Source organism: Haliotis asinina, chromosome 1 (assembly GCF_037392515.1).
Source record: "Haliotis asinina isolate JCU_RB_2024 chromosome 1, JCU_Hal_asi_v2, whole genome shotgun sequence".
Taxonomy (NCBI): domain Eukaryota; kingdom Metazoa; phylum Mollusca; class Gastropoda; order Lepetellida; family Haliotidae; genus Haliotis; species Haliotis asinina.
Window position 1 is genome coordinate 55,759,438 of NC_090280.1, and position 14,546 is coordinate 55,773,983.

At 40.9% G+C, this 14,546-nt stretch overlaps 2 protein-coding genes and 3 non-coding genes across 5 annotated transcripts in view; 4 read left to right on the plus strand and 1 right to left on the minus strand.

Annotated features, from left to right (window-relative positions):
• Positions 1 to 1,862, minus strand: part of LOC137294403 (protein retinal degeneration B-like) — a 120,846-nt gene extending 118,984 nt beyond the window's left edge. The window contains exon 1 of the mRNA XM_067825409.1: positions 1,737 to 1,862. The gene's annotated coding sequence lies outside the window, so the exon portion shown is untranslated. The remainder of the gene's footprint in view (positions 1 to 1,736) is intronic.
• Positions 1,863 to 8,616: 6,754 nt separating this feature from the next.
• The window catches only part of LOC137281126 (uncharacterized), a 53,979-nt gene continuing 48,049 nt past the window's right edge, over positions 8,617 to 14,546 (plus strand). Inside the window, exon 1 of the mRNA XM_067812269.1 lies at positions 8,617 to 8,735. The gene's annotated coding sequence lies outside the window, so the exon portion shown is untranslated. The remainder of the gene's footprint in view (positions 8,736 to 14,546) is intronic.
• Positions 10,892 to 11,056, plus strand: LOC137258772 (U1 spliceosomal RNA). Its single transcript, XR_010954639.1, has one exon. It is a non-coding gene; the product is annotated as a U1 spliceosomal RNA (small nuclear RNA).
• Positions 12,707 to 12,871, plus strand: LOC137258842 (U1 spliceosomal RNA). Its single transcript, XR_010954654.1, has one exon. It is a non-coding gene; the product is annotated as a U1 spliceosomal RNA (small nuclear RNA).
• LOC137258919 (U1 spliceosomal RNA) lies at positions 14,110 to 14,273 on the plus strand. Its single transcript, XR_010954670.1, has one exon. It is a non-coding gene; the product is annotated as a U1 spliceosomal RNA (small nuclear RNA).

Below are 14,546 nucleotides of genomic sequence, written 5' to 3' on the forward strand. Positions count from 1 at the left end.
AAGGAACTAAAGCTGTAGTGCATACTGCATAAGGACATTGTCACTTGTCCTCACTGAAATCTACTGGTCTTGAACTACCAGACTTCACTGGTCTTGAAATGCTGAATTAAACATTGTTCATTAATCTCCTGAAGCAACATGTAGATAGATTAAAAATAAAATGGCATAGCTATACCCTGGCTGCCCCAAGCCTGGAAAACAACAAGAGTCCTGAGTCTATCAAAGGTGTTTTTTGGTAACAGTAAAATGCCAGTTATAATAACAGACACTGACAGCTGTTGATTTGTTAAAGTTGGTGGGATACTGATAACAAAGCATTATGGACAATAACCATCTTGATTTTCATAATACTGATGTTTCTGTATAGATTACACCGTTTTAAGCATATACAACTCTATACCGAAACTTTGCTATTGTACAAATAAAGAAGTTGATCGTTCATGTTTTTGTCATCAGTGTCCATAATCATGAAGTTTTGACGTTACACTGAGACAGACAGTTATTGTATGATTATACACAAAGTCAGCCAGCTATAGATACTTCCTTCCTAGCATGATGAAACATCTTATCTGGCACAAAACACATCCCTCCCACTACAGCATACAATGGCCATTCAGTGACACCTTCTGCATGTGTTGATACCACAATATCTCTTGACAGACAGTCAGTGACAGTGCAATGCCCTCAAATAGTGATGCCATACAAAGGCAGCTAGTCAGTGACATATCCCAGTCCTTATGACAACAAGTGAACATATTTGTTATTGTTATGAGATTGTTCTTTGAATATCCAACACAGATCTAATATAACATCAGCGCAGAGTCATCACTGATAAAAATTAAATTATCAGTTTCAGGAGTCTAACAATAAATGAGACTTTATTTATCGTGCAGCATAGAAAGGGTGTGGATATGAGTGTGAATGAACATAAACATCATTAAAATAATCAATGTCCAATATACAAACAAACATCTGAGTCTCTGTAAAGGCAATGTGTTCAATATCATTCTCACTGTTAATATTTAAATGCATCACAATAGCTTCTGAACTTAGAAGAATAATTTTGTTTGTGTTATGTAAAGTTGTTTGCATGCGTTTTGTGGTTTGGACCATTGATGTGTCATATCTGGGACATTGTGAATTAAATAAAATACAAACAACACATAAAAAGCACACATTAAAGTGACATATCACGGATGTTGCCAAAACGTATCAAGAAAATGGTCAAAACTAAGCATCTCCTCCTGGTGTTTCTGTGGTCCCAGTAGGGTGAAATTATTCATTTATTGACAGATTACACTTTGTATGTTGTTTTCTGTGTCAAAAAGGCATGCATTGTTGTCATCATTTACTACAGTTAATTTCAAAATTAATAACATGGTTCATGTGGCCCTAGGATATGTTTGCGTCTGAAAAGTGTGTCTGAGTGTAAAACCAGCACGAGTTACCTAAGTCACGGTGCAGACGACTACTGAGTATCCAAGATTTCGATCTCATTGAGGCCACTGTTGATAATACGTGCGAGCTTAAAATCAATAGCTATATATCTCAGTGGTTTATTTTGAGACTCGAACGAAGCTAAAACAAGGTCATCTAGATATCCCACACTCTGCAAAGAATATAGACAAAATAGCTCGTTGGACTTTGCAGTTAGCAGTAGTAGACAGAAAATCAAAACAATCCACTGGCACACCCGTGGCACCGCACGTAACGCTCATTAGTGGCGCATTGCCTACCTTTAGTTCTTTTGTCGATGTGAAGTCCTGTTCATGTACAAGCCGTCACCAAGATCTGATTAGTCAATCGGTTTACTACTCAAACGTGTGCAAGATAAAAACATCACAACATTATCGCTTCTTCAACCTGTCATCTGCTTCAACGTCATTAGAATATAGTAGTAGTGCTACAACTAGTTCTCTAAGATATTATCAAATGGACATTTAGGATAAGTATTCCCTCAAAACATCGTACAGAATAAATTAGAAAATATAAAAAAAAATACATAAAGCATGATGCATTATTTCATGGTGTTTTTGTTTGGGTCTTATTTTAAAAAGTATCCTTAATGTTGTATTTATACGATTTGCTGTAGAAGAAATAGTACTTGCTTTTACTTCCGGTTTCCCACGCCTGACGTCACTGCATAGGAAATGTCTTTCAGAAAATCGGTGGGGATGTATTTCTATTTCCCAAAATATTTGTACCATATTTTTCAAACACAATCAATACATTAAATAACAATTAACTTCCATATTCAATTATTTTTTAAATTCAACATTAAAAAAAAACAGTTTTGGCTCCTGAAACGTGGTCTTGATTCCTTTATTTCCTGCTTGTATTTCTTGATAGACTTGGTTGATGGAAAACATTCGATTCGGTTGAAGGTGAACAGTTCAGAGTTAGACTTTCATATCTGATATTCACAGAATGCATTAACAATAAAGTACTCTTTTAAGATAAACAGCGTTTACATATTAATCCGTCATTTTCCTGGAAATTGCTGTCATGGTTGTCATGGCAACGTCTGTCTGCTCGGAAGTGAAAGTAATTATTAGGTGAGTTTACAAGATGTGAAGGCGTACATATAAATAACATATACGGACATCTGCTCTGCACCCTAAACGTAGGTAAAATCCTAAGCGGAGATGATGGATTGTTAAGCGCTGGTTGTGCAAGTTTCTTCATTTTCTAGTGATTAAAGCGTCCGCTCATCCCGCCGGAGACCCGGGTTCGAGTCCAGACGCGGTTACAATGTATGAAGTCCATTCCTGGCAGGAGCGTAGCTACCATACGAAAAGGCCCTAAAATAGGTTTACACGTGGTTATTGCCAAAAAAAGGTTGGCCAAGCCGTACAAATACTATCTAAACATAAAGCTTTGCAACCTTGCAACCTATCGGGCGTAAACGAAAAAATGGCCTGCTACGTGCCTGCTACGTGCCAAAACCTGGTGTCTCCCGCCGTGATGTTGCTTAAATATTGCTGAAGGCAGCATAAAACTATACTCGCTCATTCATTTAAAGCGTTCGCCCTCCGTGCGCTAGCTGAAGATACCGCGGGAATATTACAGTGGATAACTAAAAAACACATTCAACTTATTGGTTTGCATTGGCGAAACCAATGGAGGGGCCAGAGGACTCGAATCCCTGGGCTTCACACATTGTACCCATGTGCAGAATCGAAACCGGGTTTTTGACGTGACGTCGGACGCTTTAACCACTTGGCTACCCCACCGCCCCATCTGGACAAACTAAACAAATGATATATATATCACACAAATGAATGCTCAGGGCGTCTTCGGGAGATGACCAAAACCTACTTCCAAGATGTTCATGTTGTTTCCGATATTTCTAATTTTGTCTTTTAGCGGCATTTATAAGTTGTAATATATGACCAAAATCTTTTATGGATAAATCTTCTTTTAATTCTTTGACACACAACGTTTCGGGGTCATATCAGGCTCCATCATCATCAACTGTCAGTTGACCCGATGAAGGGCTCCGAAATGACCCCGAAACGTTGTATGTTAAGGAATTAGGAGAATATTTATCCATGAAACATCTTGGTCATTTTTGATTTTGTCAGCACCATTCCTGTGTTCGTGCGTCTCACGGTGGACAGCGTCTCCGACTCGTATCACTTCCGGCTTTTCTCTCACGCATTACTGGTATATTGCTCAAAGCGGCGTTAAACCATCGCTCGCTCAGCTTCACGCCTTGAAATGGTCATTTGAAAGACGCTGGGACCCTACGCCCAGTACAAATAGGTATTGTCATGAATGTGTCTTTAAATCATCTGTTTTTCAGTCGAGCTAATGGCTGACCAAAATACGTATGTACGTTTATGGTCCAGCTTTGACAGCGCCTGTGGTGACGCTCCCGCACCACCGATAATAGGGTCATCAATCTTCACGCATTCACTCCTGGGTGTGGGCTTATGAATACAGTGTTGTTTTAGGTGTGCATTATTGATCTCAGAGCCGATAATATCTGTCAACAAACCTGTGTTTCATATTCCGAAAAGGTATGTAAGTGTATATTCGGAACGCTTGTGCTGGTTACAGGAGGATCTCTTTTGGACAATTTCACGGCAGAGTCCAAGCAATGTCTTATAACACTGCTCTATGACAGGAACAGTTTCCCCGAAGTGTTGTAGTAGTATCCCTGCATTGTTCCAGAAACCTTCAGAACAGGGTCATCGTCCAGACGAGCGAACGGTTAATCATCAAGAGAGATTATCACCCGTTGGTCTGCTATATGTATAGAATAATATCGGATTAAAACAAATAATTTCATGATTATACATTTATTCGCCAAGTGGAAATGTCAAATGGTGACGTGCACCTTCTTCCACGTCAGAGTATTTGCTCCCATTTCTGGGGCGGTGGGGTAGCCTAGTGGTTAAAGCGTTCGCTCGTTACGTCGAAGAACCGGGTTCTATTGCCCCCTTGGGTACAATGTGTGATGCCCATTGGTGTCCCAAGAGATATTGCTGGATCATTACGAAAAGCGGTGTAAAACCATACTCACTAAATCACTCACTATCAATTCTGGACCAGCAATTGTATCTCCAAGCCGTTCGCACCACTCATCACCCGACTTACGATTGTAGTTAACTGAGATCGGTTGGTTTGACAACGCCCTGAGCGAGCGCCTGAATAAACATGCAGTAGCACGGTATACAGTACAACCTTGGGGCTTATGTCTGACAACAGATCAGGGAACTCACTACCACCCGTGGGCGTATACCCGACAACATATCAGGGTACTGACTACCACCTCATATCAGGGTACTCCCACTAGGTACCACTTCTTGCCATTTATACTTTCTTTACACGCACAAATGTCAACATATATCAATGTAGTTTAGTTTAAATGAACATTTGTGGATAGTTTCGTCAGCAGATGTCTAGTCGACAACATAAGTGACACAACTACGACATCAAACAAAGGAGGGGTCACTTGCCGTCAATATCACATGTGTCCACCATGCTGCAAGACATGTTCGCAGTCTCCGGGGCATTGAAAGACACACATTTCTCTGGAACAGCTAGCCATGGGATGGTCTGCCTCCGATGGTCTGTTGTCTGATCATGAAACCCACTCCCTCCAAAACGATCATGTTCAAAGGCAGTTTGGTCCAATGTCTTTCTCCTTTACGTCGATAAATCCTTTGACGTGCAAACACGGATCCATTTGAAAAAATGACATCTCTTCATGGTCTGTTGACAAGATTGGCCACAATCGCTGTCTTGCAGGTCTATGGCGATGCAATAAGGTTGAACCACGGTACAGGCGACGACACCGGATGATGTAGGCATCTAGGCGTATTCGCACCGTTTGGGTGCGCTGACATGACGTTGTCTTGTCCCAGTTGTCCTCCTTGCCAAATCAGTATAGCTGTTTGGAGCCGATTTCGCAAGGGTGAAACTCGGATGTTGTGGTCTTGTCGAGCCGTCGTCACGATCAGCAACACTTCCGGTAGCCTGAAAACGTGGTCTGAGTCCACTAACAGTGGATGAATGTGCCTGACAATCATCGCATCTGAAGCACCTTGGCTGCCCATTCCGATAGCCTGATTCCTCAAAAATGAAAACAACTTTCGCAAGTTCTAGGGCAACAAATACCAATTTCGTTTTAATGGTTTCAGTATATCAGGGTACAAAGCGCAACGTTGTAACGGAATACAACAATTATACAACACTCCGGTATGTATTTGAAAGGAATTTTAATGTCCTTTCATTCATAGCGTCCCGTGTAAATGTAAGGCAACCTATTTGCGATACAGTTTCAACGTAAGGATATCGATACGGCAGCTGGCGAACGGAGGTGAAGGACACTCTATCAGCTTGTTCACGTTTCTGTCAATTTTGACTAAAGTCAGCTAAATTGAATCTGAGTGCGCAATGGCACAAATCCGACTTGTTGCAATAAAATAAGTCGTAAAACAACATTATGTCTTCAAAAAGTCCCCGGCAGGTGATTTCAATCAAGACTCCAAGCTCAAGCACCGTCGTCACTCAAGGCACAATCAATAGAAAACTCGCTACAAATTTCAAATACTCGGTCGAAATTGCCGCATTCATCCCATTACTTTGCAGTCGAGCGCCTTCCACCAAGCTTGTCTTCATTCCAGTCAAGTAACCCAAACGTTATTTTCTGCACAAGTATGTTTTTATTACAAAATCTGTTTAACGATTAAAGTGCCACCACACAGTGACACAGCATGTCCTTTATCAAAGAAGTAAACTTTTAATACAAGATATCGATATGTGGTTTGTAATGATTTTTTAAAGCTTCCTAAACACAGAATAACATCAATACTTAATTTCAATATTTATCATAGGCTTGCAATTGTCATTTTTGTTGCGATGTTTTGAAAAACGTCATTTGCTCTGCCATATGAGGTAACCTTCATTAACCAGAGTATCATATCTACATTTGAGCAGTAGGGCATATGTAGCCTTGTGGTTTTAAGCGTTCGCTCATTAGACAGACGTCCCGTGTTCGAGTCGATGTGTAGAATGGTTGAACCCCATTTCTGGGTTATTTCCATGATATTGTTGGAATATTGCTGAAGGCGGCGTAAAACCATACTCACTCACTAATGTCTATAATGAATCGTTCACCCATCATCCTTCTCTCTGGGCCAGCTTGAAAGACTGTATTTTATATGTAACATACACAGTGTACATTGTTCCCCAGGGCTTACAGAAATACTAATTATTTGTTCAATGAACAACCTCAAGTTGAAATTAAGGTCTCTTATAACGAGTGTTTGTCCACAGATCCGGGGTTTGAATCCTAAAGATTCAAAAAGATTGCGGCATTCCATGTCATCCAGGCCAGCACACACGTTCACGCATACGTGCGTGCATCAAGGTCGTTAAGATGTTCCATGCAACTGTGAACGGAATCTTAAACTCATTCAGGCTCACTTCGCTTCTCCTATGTGCGTTTGCAGTCGCAGTCAACTCTGAACCAGACCATCCAATGATAGATGCTATGAGCACCGATCCATGATTTCTGGCGATGAAGGCGCTACCGACCAATACACAAGCTGGTCCGATCCACGGGGTCGAACACGCGTGTACTCAGCAAAGTTAATGGGGACCATTTCCAACCCACAAACCCTCTTACGTACGATTGGGTTTAAGGAGCTGGGACACATTCACCTCCCAGCCTCCTCGTCTCATATTACGTAGCCACGGAGCAGATGGAATTTAAAAAAACCCAGATTGATGAATAGGTTACGTGGGCGAAGAAGCGACCGATTATTGTTACATTTACATTTAGATTTTCTCCTGGGTGCCTGACCGTAAGTCTGTAAGAAGTTTGTATTGATTTTATACATGCAGGAGGTGTCACTTACTTTGCACACATGCACATAAATAAAATTGAGGCATTCGCATTGTACATCCTACTCCATAAAAAATGACACCCCCACGCTTTTTTCACCCTCCAATCAAATTACATTGATGATGATGATGATGATGATGATGATGATGATGATGATGATTCCTTCAGTGCACAATGCCGCAAAATAAGTTTCCCCATGCAGGGTACACTCACACACTATATCGCCAACTTCCCGACGAGTATACAGAATGATAATAGTTAAACAGCAACAACAGCAAAACTGAAATCACTGGAAGGCGTCGGAGCATGTAGTCGTGCTTAAAGTCAGGCATAGCACATTGGGATTCCATCCTTTCAGCCAGGTGCCCCCTTCAGAGGTAACGGTTCCTAATGCGCGAATGTTTCTAAAATGTGTGAAAACCCATTAATCGTCCGTATAAACGATTTATCGGACGGACTCGTATTTGTTATGCTTCTTTGGAAAACACACGCGAACTCGTAACCGGAACATTGATAAGAATTCTCGCATTGCATGATGAAATAGGGTGTCCCGGGTTACCTCCCTTACATGCTTAAGCCATTTCACCACCGCAAGGCTCGCCGCAGTGTGACCCCGCGTTTCACTAACTTTCAGAAATGCTACTAAAAACTGCAAGCTTTGAGACCATCCTTGTTATATGTGTTTGTCATCTCCAAATTACACGGGCATGGGAGAAGGCGGTCGACAGAATACATATAAAATGATTGTCAGAAATTGTGTAACTTATTTTGATGGAATTTTGGAATTGAGATCACTTGTTAACTAGCTTTATACGTTATCAATTCATATAGATCCCTCTCATGACGTCGGGAACATAGTAAGACATATCAAGCGGACCTGTCACTTTAGGAGAATAACTATGGGCGATTATATATACAGTGGCGGGGAAAACTGAAATAGATTTTAAAAATTATTTCGCGTCAGGATGAAAACACTTTTAAAACGCTTAATACAATGAGGACTTTTGGCATGCTTTTACGACAACGCTTTGCCGCATAATTATAAAACTGAAACTACGTTTGCCACTTTAGTTTAGTTGGTGTAAACGTGCTTGTTGTTAATTTCACTCTTTCAGTTCATCCAAATACAACTCCATACCGCCAGTAATGCATGAGAAGAACTTTTTGCGTGATCATCACGTGCATGTCCCAAATGTTGCACACGGACTTCACGTGAGGGAGCAGAATTTCCGGAAGTTTCGTCTAGAGCTCGGTGGTTGATTTGTCATCTCAAGCAGTCATGGTTAGCATACTCGATATATCGTGACAACAACTGACACTTGAACGGCTGAACATGGGGCACTTTATGCAGGGATTGAAGAAGAAAGATGCGTATCGGGTAACCGTTTTCTATTGCCTGACATTCTATCGAAAGTACTTGCTCAGGGGCGGGAGATGATGTGACGGAATCTTGGATCAGATGATAACCGAAGGGGGTATCTGACAGCACGAATTACTGTATCGCCCCAGTCGGAGGATATATTTGTTGTACAAAGCCGTACCTGTAATTATTCATGTGTGGTCTAGACCAGGCAGTCCAGTGACAGACACTTGATCGATGCAGTTACAACCTTGAGAGTTGGTTTCGTTTTGATTGTTGTTTATCACCGCTCTCAGCAATTTTCTATAGGTAAACAGCGTCTATAAATAAGTCTGTACCAGACTATCATGTGATCAATAGCATGAGCATCGATTTCTGCAGTTTTGAAGATCAAATTTGTCAACAAAATAAGCGAGACTGACCACCCGATCCCGTTAGTCGCCGCTTACGACAAACGTGGGTAAGGAAGAATAAGTCTAATTAGCCCGGAGCTTCGAGGGTATTTTCAATTTTCAGGTATTTCACAGTTAATAATTTATTATCCTTCTCCTCGAAGCTGTGTATCTTTGAATGTGGATTTAGAGAGTGCCAGAGTTATATGCGAGTTAAATGGTGACTGCGGTGAGAATATTTTGTCACTCCTTGGCGGAGTCTTCAATTGTCCAAATAGTTTCTCCTCAAGTGTTTGCTTGGCTTAACTTTTCACTGTGCTTGTGCTATTTTCCGTTGTTGGGGACACGCGGCATTACAGTTCTCATACTTATGACAGAATGATCTGTCCAGATTGAGAAGTCAGTTGCATCAGGTTTGCCATGGAGTTAAAGCGTTCGCTCGTCACGACGATGACCCGGGTTCAATTCCCCACATGGGTACAATGTTTGCAGCCCATTTCTGGTGTCCCCCGTCTTGATAATACAGGAATATTGCTAAAGGCAAAGCTAAATTCGCTCAAGATTTATTAGGTTTTCTCATGGATAGTGCACATATGTGTTGGCAACTGGTACCCGTACTGTTAGTTTGTGACACAGATTGAGTATCTTTTCGTACGCGCAACATGAAATAAATGCTTGTCTGTTGGGTGCGGGCGCCAAAGGTACGACTTGATTGGTTGTTACTTTGGCCCTTTGCAAACTCGTAACAGTGTGGGTGACGTTAGGATGCGATCGATCAAACCAATATGTACATTGTGTTGGTTATATGTAGAATTATAGGACGATATGTTATACACCACCAAAATATGTATGTGTTGATCAGAAAGTATTTAAAAGAATAAACACAACTTCTGCCTGCAGTACATAAAAAATAAGCATGTTAAAAATTCCCTTATTCCTTTTTTGTAAGGACACCGCAATTCAGTTTTTCCCTATCACGTATTAATGCTTGGGCAATTACGGTGTTATAGCATGCTTATCTGGTACGGGGGTAATAACTCTTCGATCAAGGAGATCTGTTTCACCGATCCGCGCCTGTTTTATATTTGTAGAGAAGTGAAACAACCATCCTTCCTGAACCATCGCTGTTACTTGTAAAAATGGAATGTTAAATACTGATAAAGATGCCTGAAATGTGACTTAATAGTATGACAACACTAAGTCCAGATAAACTGCACTCCTCCGATTTTGTCTGAACAGTGAACAAGCTTTGTTTTCGCGGGCGTGGATTTGATTGGCTGTTGTGCCATTCATGGTTGTTTGCAAGCTCTGAACATCGCCACTCCGAATTCGGTTGCAAGCTCAGAAATAGACTCTGTGGCTTACTATCACCGTATTCATTACAAGCAGTAAGGAAATGAAGATTGAGGTTGGTGTTGGCTACTTAGGATGGAGTTAGTTATTTGATGTGAATAGCTGATATCAGTTTTACGGACTCGCGTATCCATCAACAAATGTTCGCCCTCTCTCATCCCTGTATGGAGAATAGACAGTATACGCTGGATGTGCCGTTAACCTATGTTGTTAGTTTTGTTCCTTTAGACAAAGCAGACTCTAAACACACACAATGTGTAGAAAAAACATAGTAACCACAAAATTAAGTTTAATTTGTATTTTGATAGCAGAAGAAGTGTATGTTATCTTATTATTCTGCTATTTATATAGGTTCGATATATAAACCGCCACACCAAAGGTGAGTCATTACAGACCAAGTATTAGTACTGATTTGTAGAAAGTACAAGCATACTTACCTGGTACGGGAGGTTACCGTGATCCGCAAGGCGGTCCTCCCAGGGCGAGGCCTTTCCATTGCACCTCGGTTTGGCTGACCCCTGCGATCACCCCAAATGCGGGTGACTCGAGTACGTAATTTATAAGTGTGGGGGTCTGCGTCCGCGCTAACCCCTGAAAACTCAAATCAAAGAATAGAACTTTCTTAAGTTTGGAGATGAGACCGTCGTCGCTTCTTATGGCTGCTTCCGAGAACGGACTGCACGTAAATATCTGTCGCAGTAGTAGTATTACAGAGAAGATTATCTAACCAAACAAGCACGGTGTCCTCACATTTGGACGCAGTGCTGAAAGCATAACCTTGTTCCAAGGCTGTACTGAATGCTGAACCCATGGAAGCATATTAATTCTATACTTCATAGAAGCAAGTCTTGATGAGTGCACTATATATTTAATATTTATTAGATATTATCATTTAAATTAATATATTTTTCTTTGTGGACTAGTGCAAGTCTACTAACAGCACATCCTCTTTTTATTCAGTTGCTTCAACACAAATTGGGAGCTTGAAAATCAGTTATTTAACGTTAGCGTGAGTCTTATCGTGATAGTTATATGATGGGATCACCCTTGAAGACATGTTTGTGTGTCTCGTCGGTATTTTCCCCAATAACAAGCACTGGATTGTTTGGTTTAAACCATATTATTTTCAGGCGCCGTGAAACAGATGATGCATAGCTTGCATTTGGTTACGAGTTGCACATGCTTATCGCTTGCTCCTACCGAGTATAAATGCACACTAAATACAGGTTAGGGTGTAGTAGAACATAAACAATCAAACTTGCCAAAAGATTACATATTTACACACTGGGTCAAATAGTTGCTTTGATTTGCTACACTTGATGAAGTAGGTAAAACTGTAAATTTACCGGACGCGCCCTTATATTACTTGCACTCGCTCTCTTTCTTTTGAGATCGAAATTATATTCCCCAGAAAAATGTGAAATGTAATTTATCACTTTTTTGGTAATTTTAATCACAGAAACTATTCATATTTTAGAGAGAGAGAGACGTGGACGGATCCAGGAGAGGGTGGGAGATTGCTTAGCCTTTAATAAGCAATGAATGCTTTTCTTTTTACAGTATACCTGCTAGGCAGACCCTGAAGTCTGAAGTCAGCATTTTCAGCCACAATGGCAGTGACGAGACTTTCAAGGTTTTGTGACCTACTGCGGTAAATCAATATCAACACTCCACATCTCGTGTAGAGACAGAAGGAAAGACAGCGCGACCTAACAGGTTCAAATGCTAGTGTTTGATTGGTCGGTGTATGTGACCTTCACTTTTCACTGTTTGCAAACTCTCAACAGCGTCCTTTGAGATTTCGCCTCTGATATTGAGACTCCAGTGTTGATTATCCTTCTTACTAACTAGGTGTTCAAGACATAGGAAGTGAAACGGAGACTTTCAGTCACAGTTAGCAGAGTTATTTGGGGTAGATAATACCACTAAGACTTTAGGCTAGCGTATCTTTCAATAAATGTTTGCGTCCTCACAACCCTGCACGGAGATTAGAAGGAATACGTTGACTGTGCCCATACATAATTGCTATCTGATATGATCTCAAGGGAACACTGCATTCAACAGGATTAGTCGTATAAAAAACAGGAAATATCACAAAATGCACAACAAATTTGATTTTTGTACCGCATCGTGGATGTAATACTTATAGCTCTGCTGTTTATATAGGTTCGATATATAAACCGCCACACTTAAGGTGAGTCATTACAGACCAAGTATTAGTACTGATTTGAAGAAAGTCCAAGCATACTTACCTGGTACGGGAGGTTACCGTGATCCGCAAGGCGGTCCTCCCAGGGCGAGGCCTTTCCATTGCACCTCGGTTTGGCTGACCCCTGCGATCACCCCAAATGCGGGTGACTCGAGTACGTAATTTATAAGTGTGGGGGTCTGCGTCCGCGCTAACCCCTGAAAACTCAAACCAAAGAAAAGAGCTCATACATGCATAGATGAACATCGTTTCTCATGCTGCTGTGGTTAACTACTGTACATACTGTTAAGTGTCGTTGTAGTTATAATAAAGTGGAGACTCCATCCAAACATTGCGTCCTCACATGGAGACGCTCTGCTAAAACACACTCTTTGTTTTCTTCTAATATTTTATTTGCAATGTGGAGATTGAAAATCACATTTGACGTCAGAATACGTCTTTTCGGCAGAGTCAGGGTAATGAAACCGGTGAACGTAAGAAATGGGTTTTCCGTACGCATTCGGAGACCTCATAACATGGCCTAATTTCACATAAAGCGTCCATGAATATCTATTCTCTATAAGCACATAGGGGCAAACGTGACGCTTGAAAACCAGAAAACATTTTGTTCTACATTTTCTATGCCTATCACATTAGGTAATGTATTTGCGCATGATTGCCTCTTTCAAAACAAATTCATCAAGTGCTGACAAAAAAATCCCTCTTCACAAAAATTATTATTACCTAGTGTTTCTATACAATCGCAGATGGACTCGTGATGCCACCTCAGTTGAGTGAGTTTGAGTCATACAAACAGCTCCAATTTTAAGTGGTATTTATCATTTCAATTGCTGTCTAGTGTTTGATTGAGTTTGAGGTTTTCGCCACGTATATCACTAACTCATCAATACCAAAACGGGAGACACCAGAAATGGACTTCACACATTAAATCCATGTTGGGAATCGAACCTGGGTGTGCAGCTTGACGAGCAAAGACTTGAACCACATACCTACCCCATCGCCCCTGCTATCGAGTACTGCTAGAAGTATGTACTTTGATATTTAAACGTTCGTAAAATATCAGGAGGGTGTGAACTCGCGGAAACAATTTTGAATGTTAGTTTTGAAAATCAGAAACTTACAATAAACGTTTTCTATACGTATGATGTATGATGATGCAGTTGTGGAGAGACGTATGAAGTACGTCTGCGGTAATGTGCATGTTTCTTCTCCAAGATAGGTTAAGGTGAGAAAATGTGTACCTGTATGATAAATGGAAGGAAATGAAGTGAATGATATCGACCAAAATATGAACAAGTACTGAGACAGAAATATCTGTTGACAATGCTGTGAGGTTATTAGCTGGTGTTTCTAACAATCGGAGACAGACTCGTGATGCCACCTCAGTTGAGTGAGAACCCCTATCAGAAGACGTTGTGTGTTGAAAATGTGAACTAGCATACTTACCTGGTACGGGAGGTGACCGTTCTCAGCATCGGTTCTCCCAGGGTGAGGCCTTGCCATTGCACCTTGGTTTGGCTGACCCCTGCGATCACCGCCAAATAGGGGTGACTCGAGTACGTAATTTATAAGTGTGGGGGTTTGCGTGCGCGCTAACCCCTTTATAATTTCAATTGAAAAACAGAACAGTCCAGAAACCTTGTCTTTGTAGAATGTATTTCGGGAATAACTTATAAAGGTTAATCTCCTCATGAAAGTAGCGTTGGATTTCGGCTAGTTTTCACACATTTCTCGGATGTGTGACTATCCAGTGTAGTAGTGAGATTGTATAATATTTGTATTCATTTAATAATCCCCAAAGATTGTTTGTATATGTATGGTATAAGCAAAGTCCTATATTTCTCCAAAACCACCCGTATCAGACTTTTACACCCA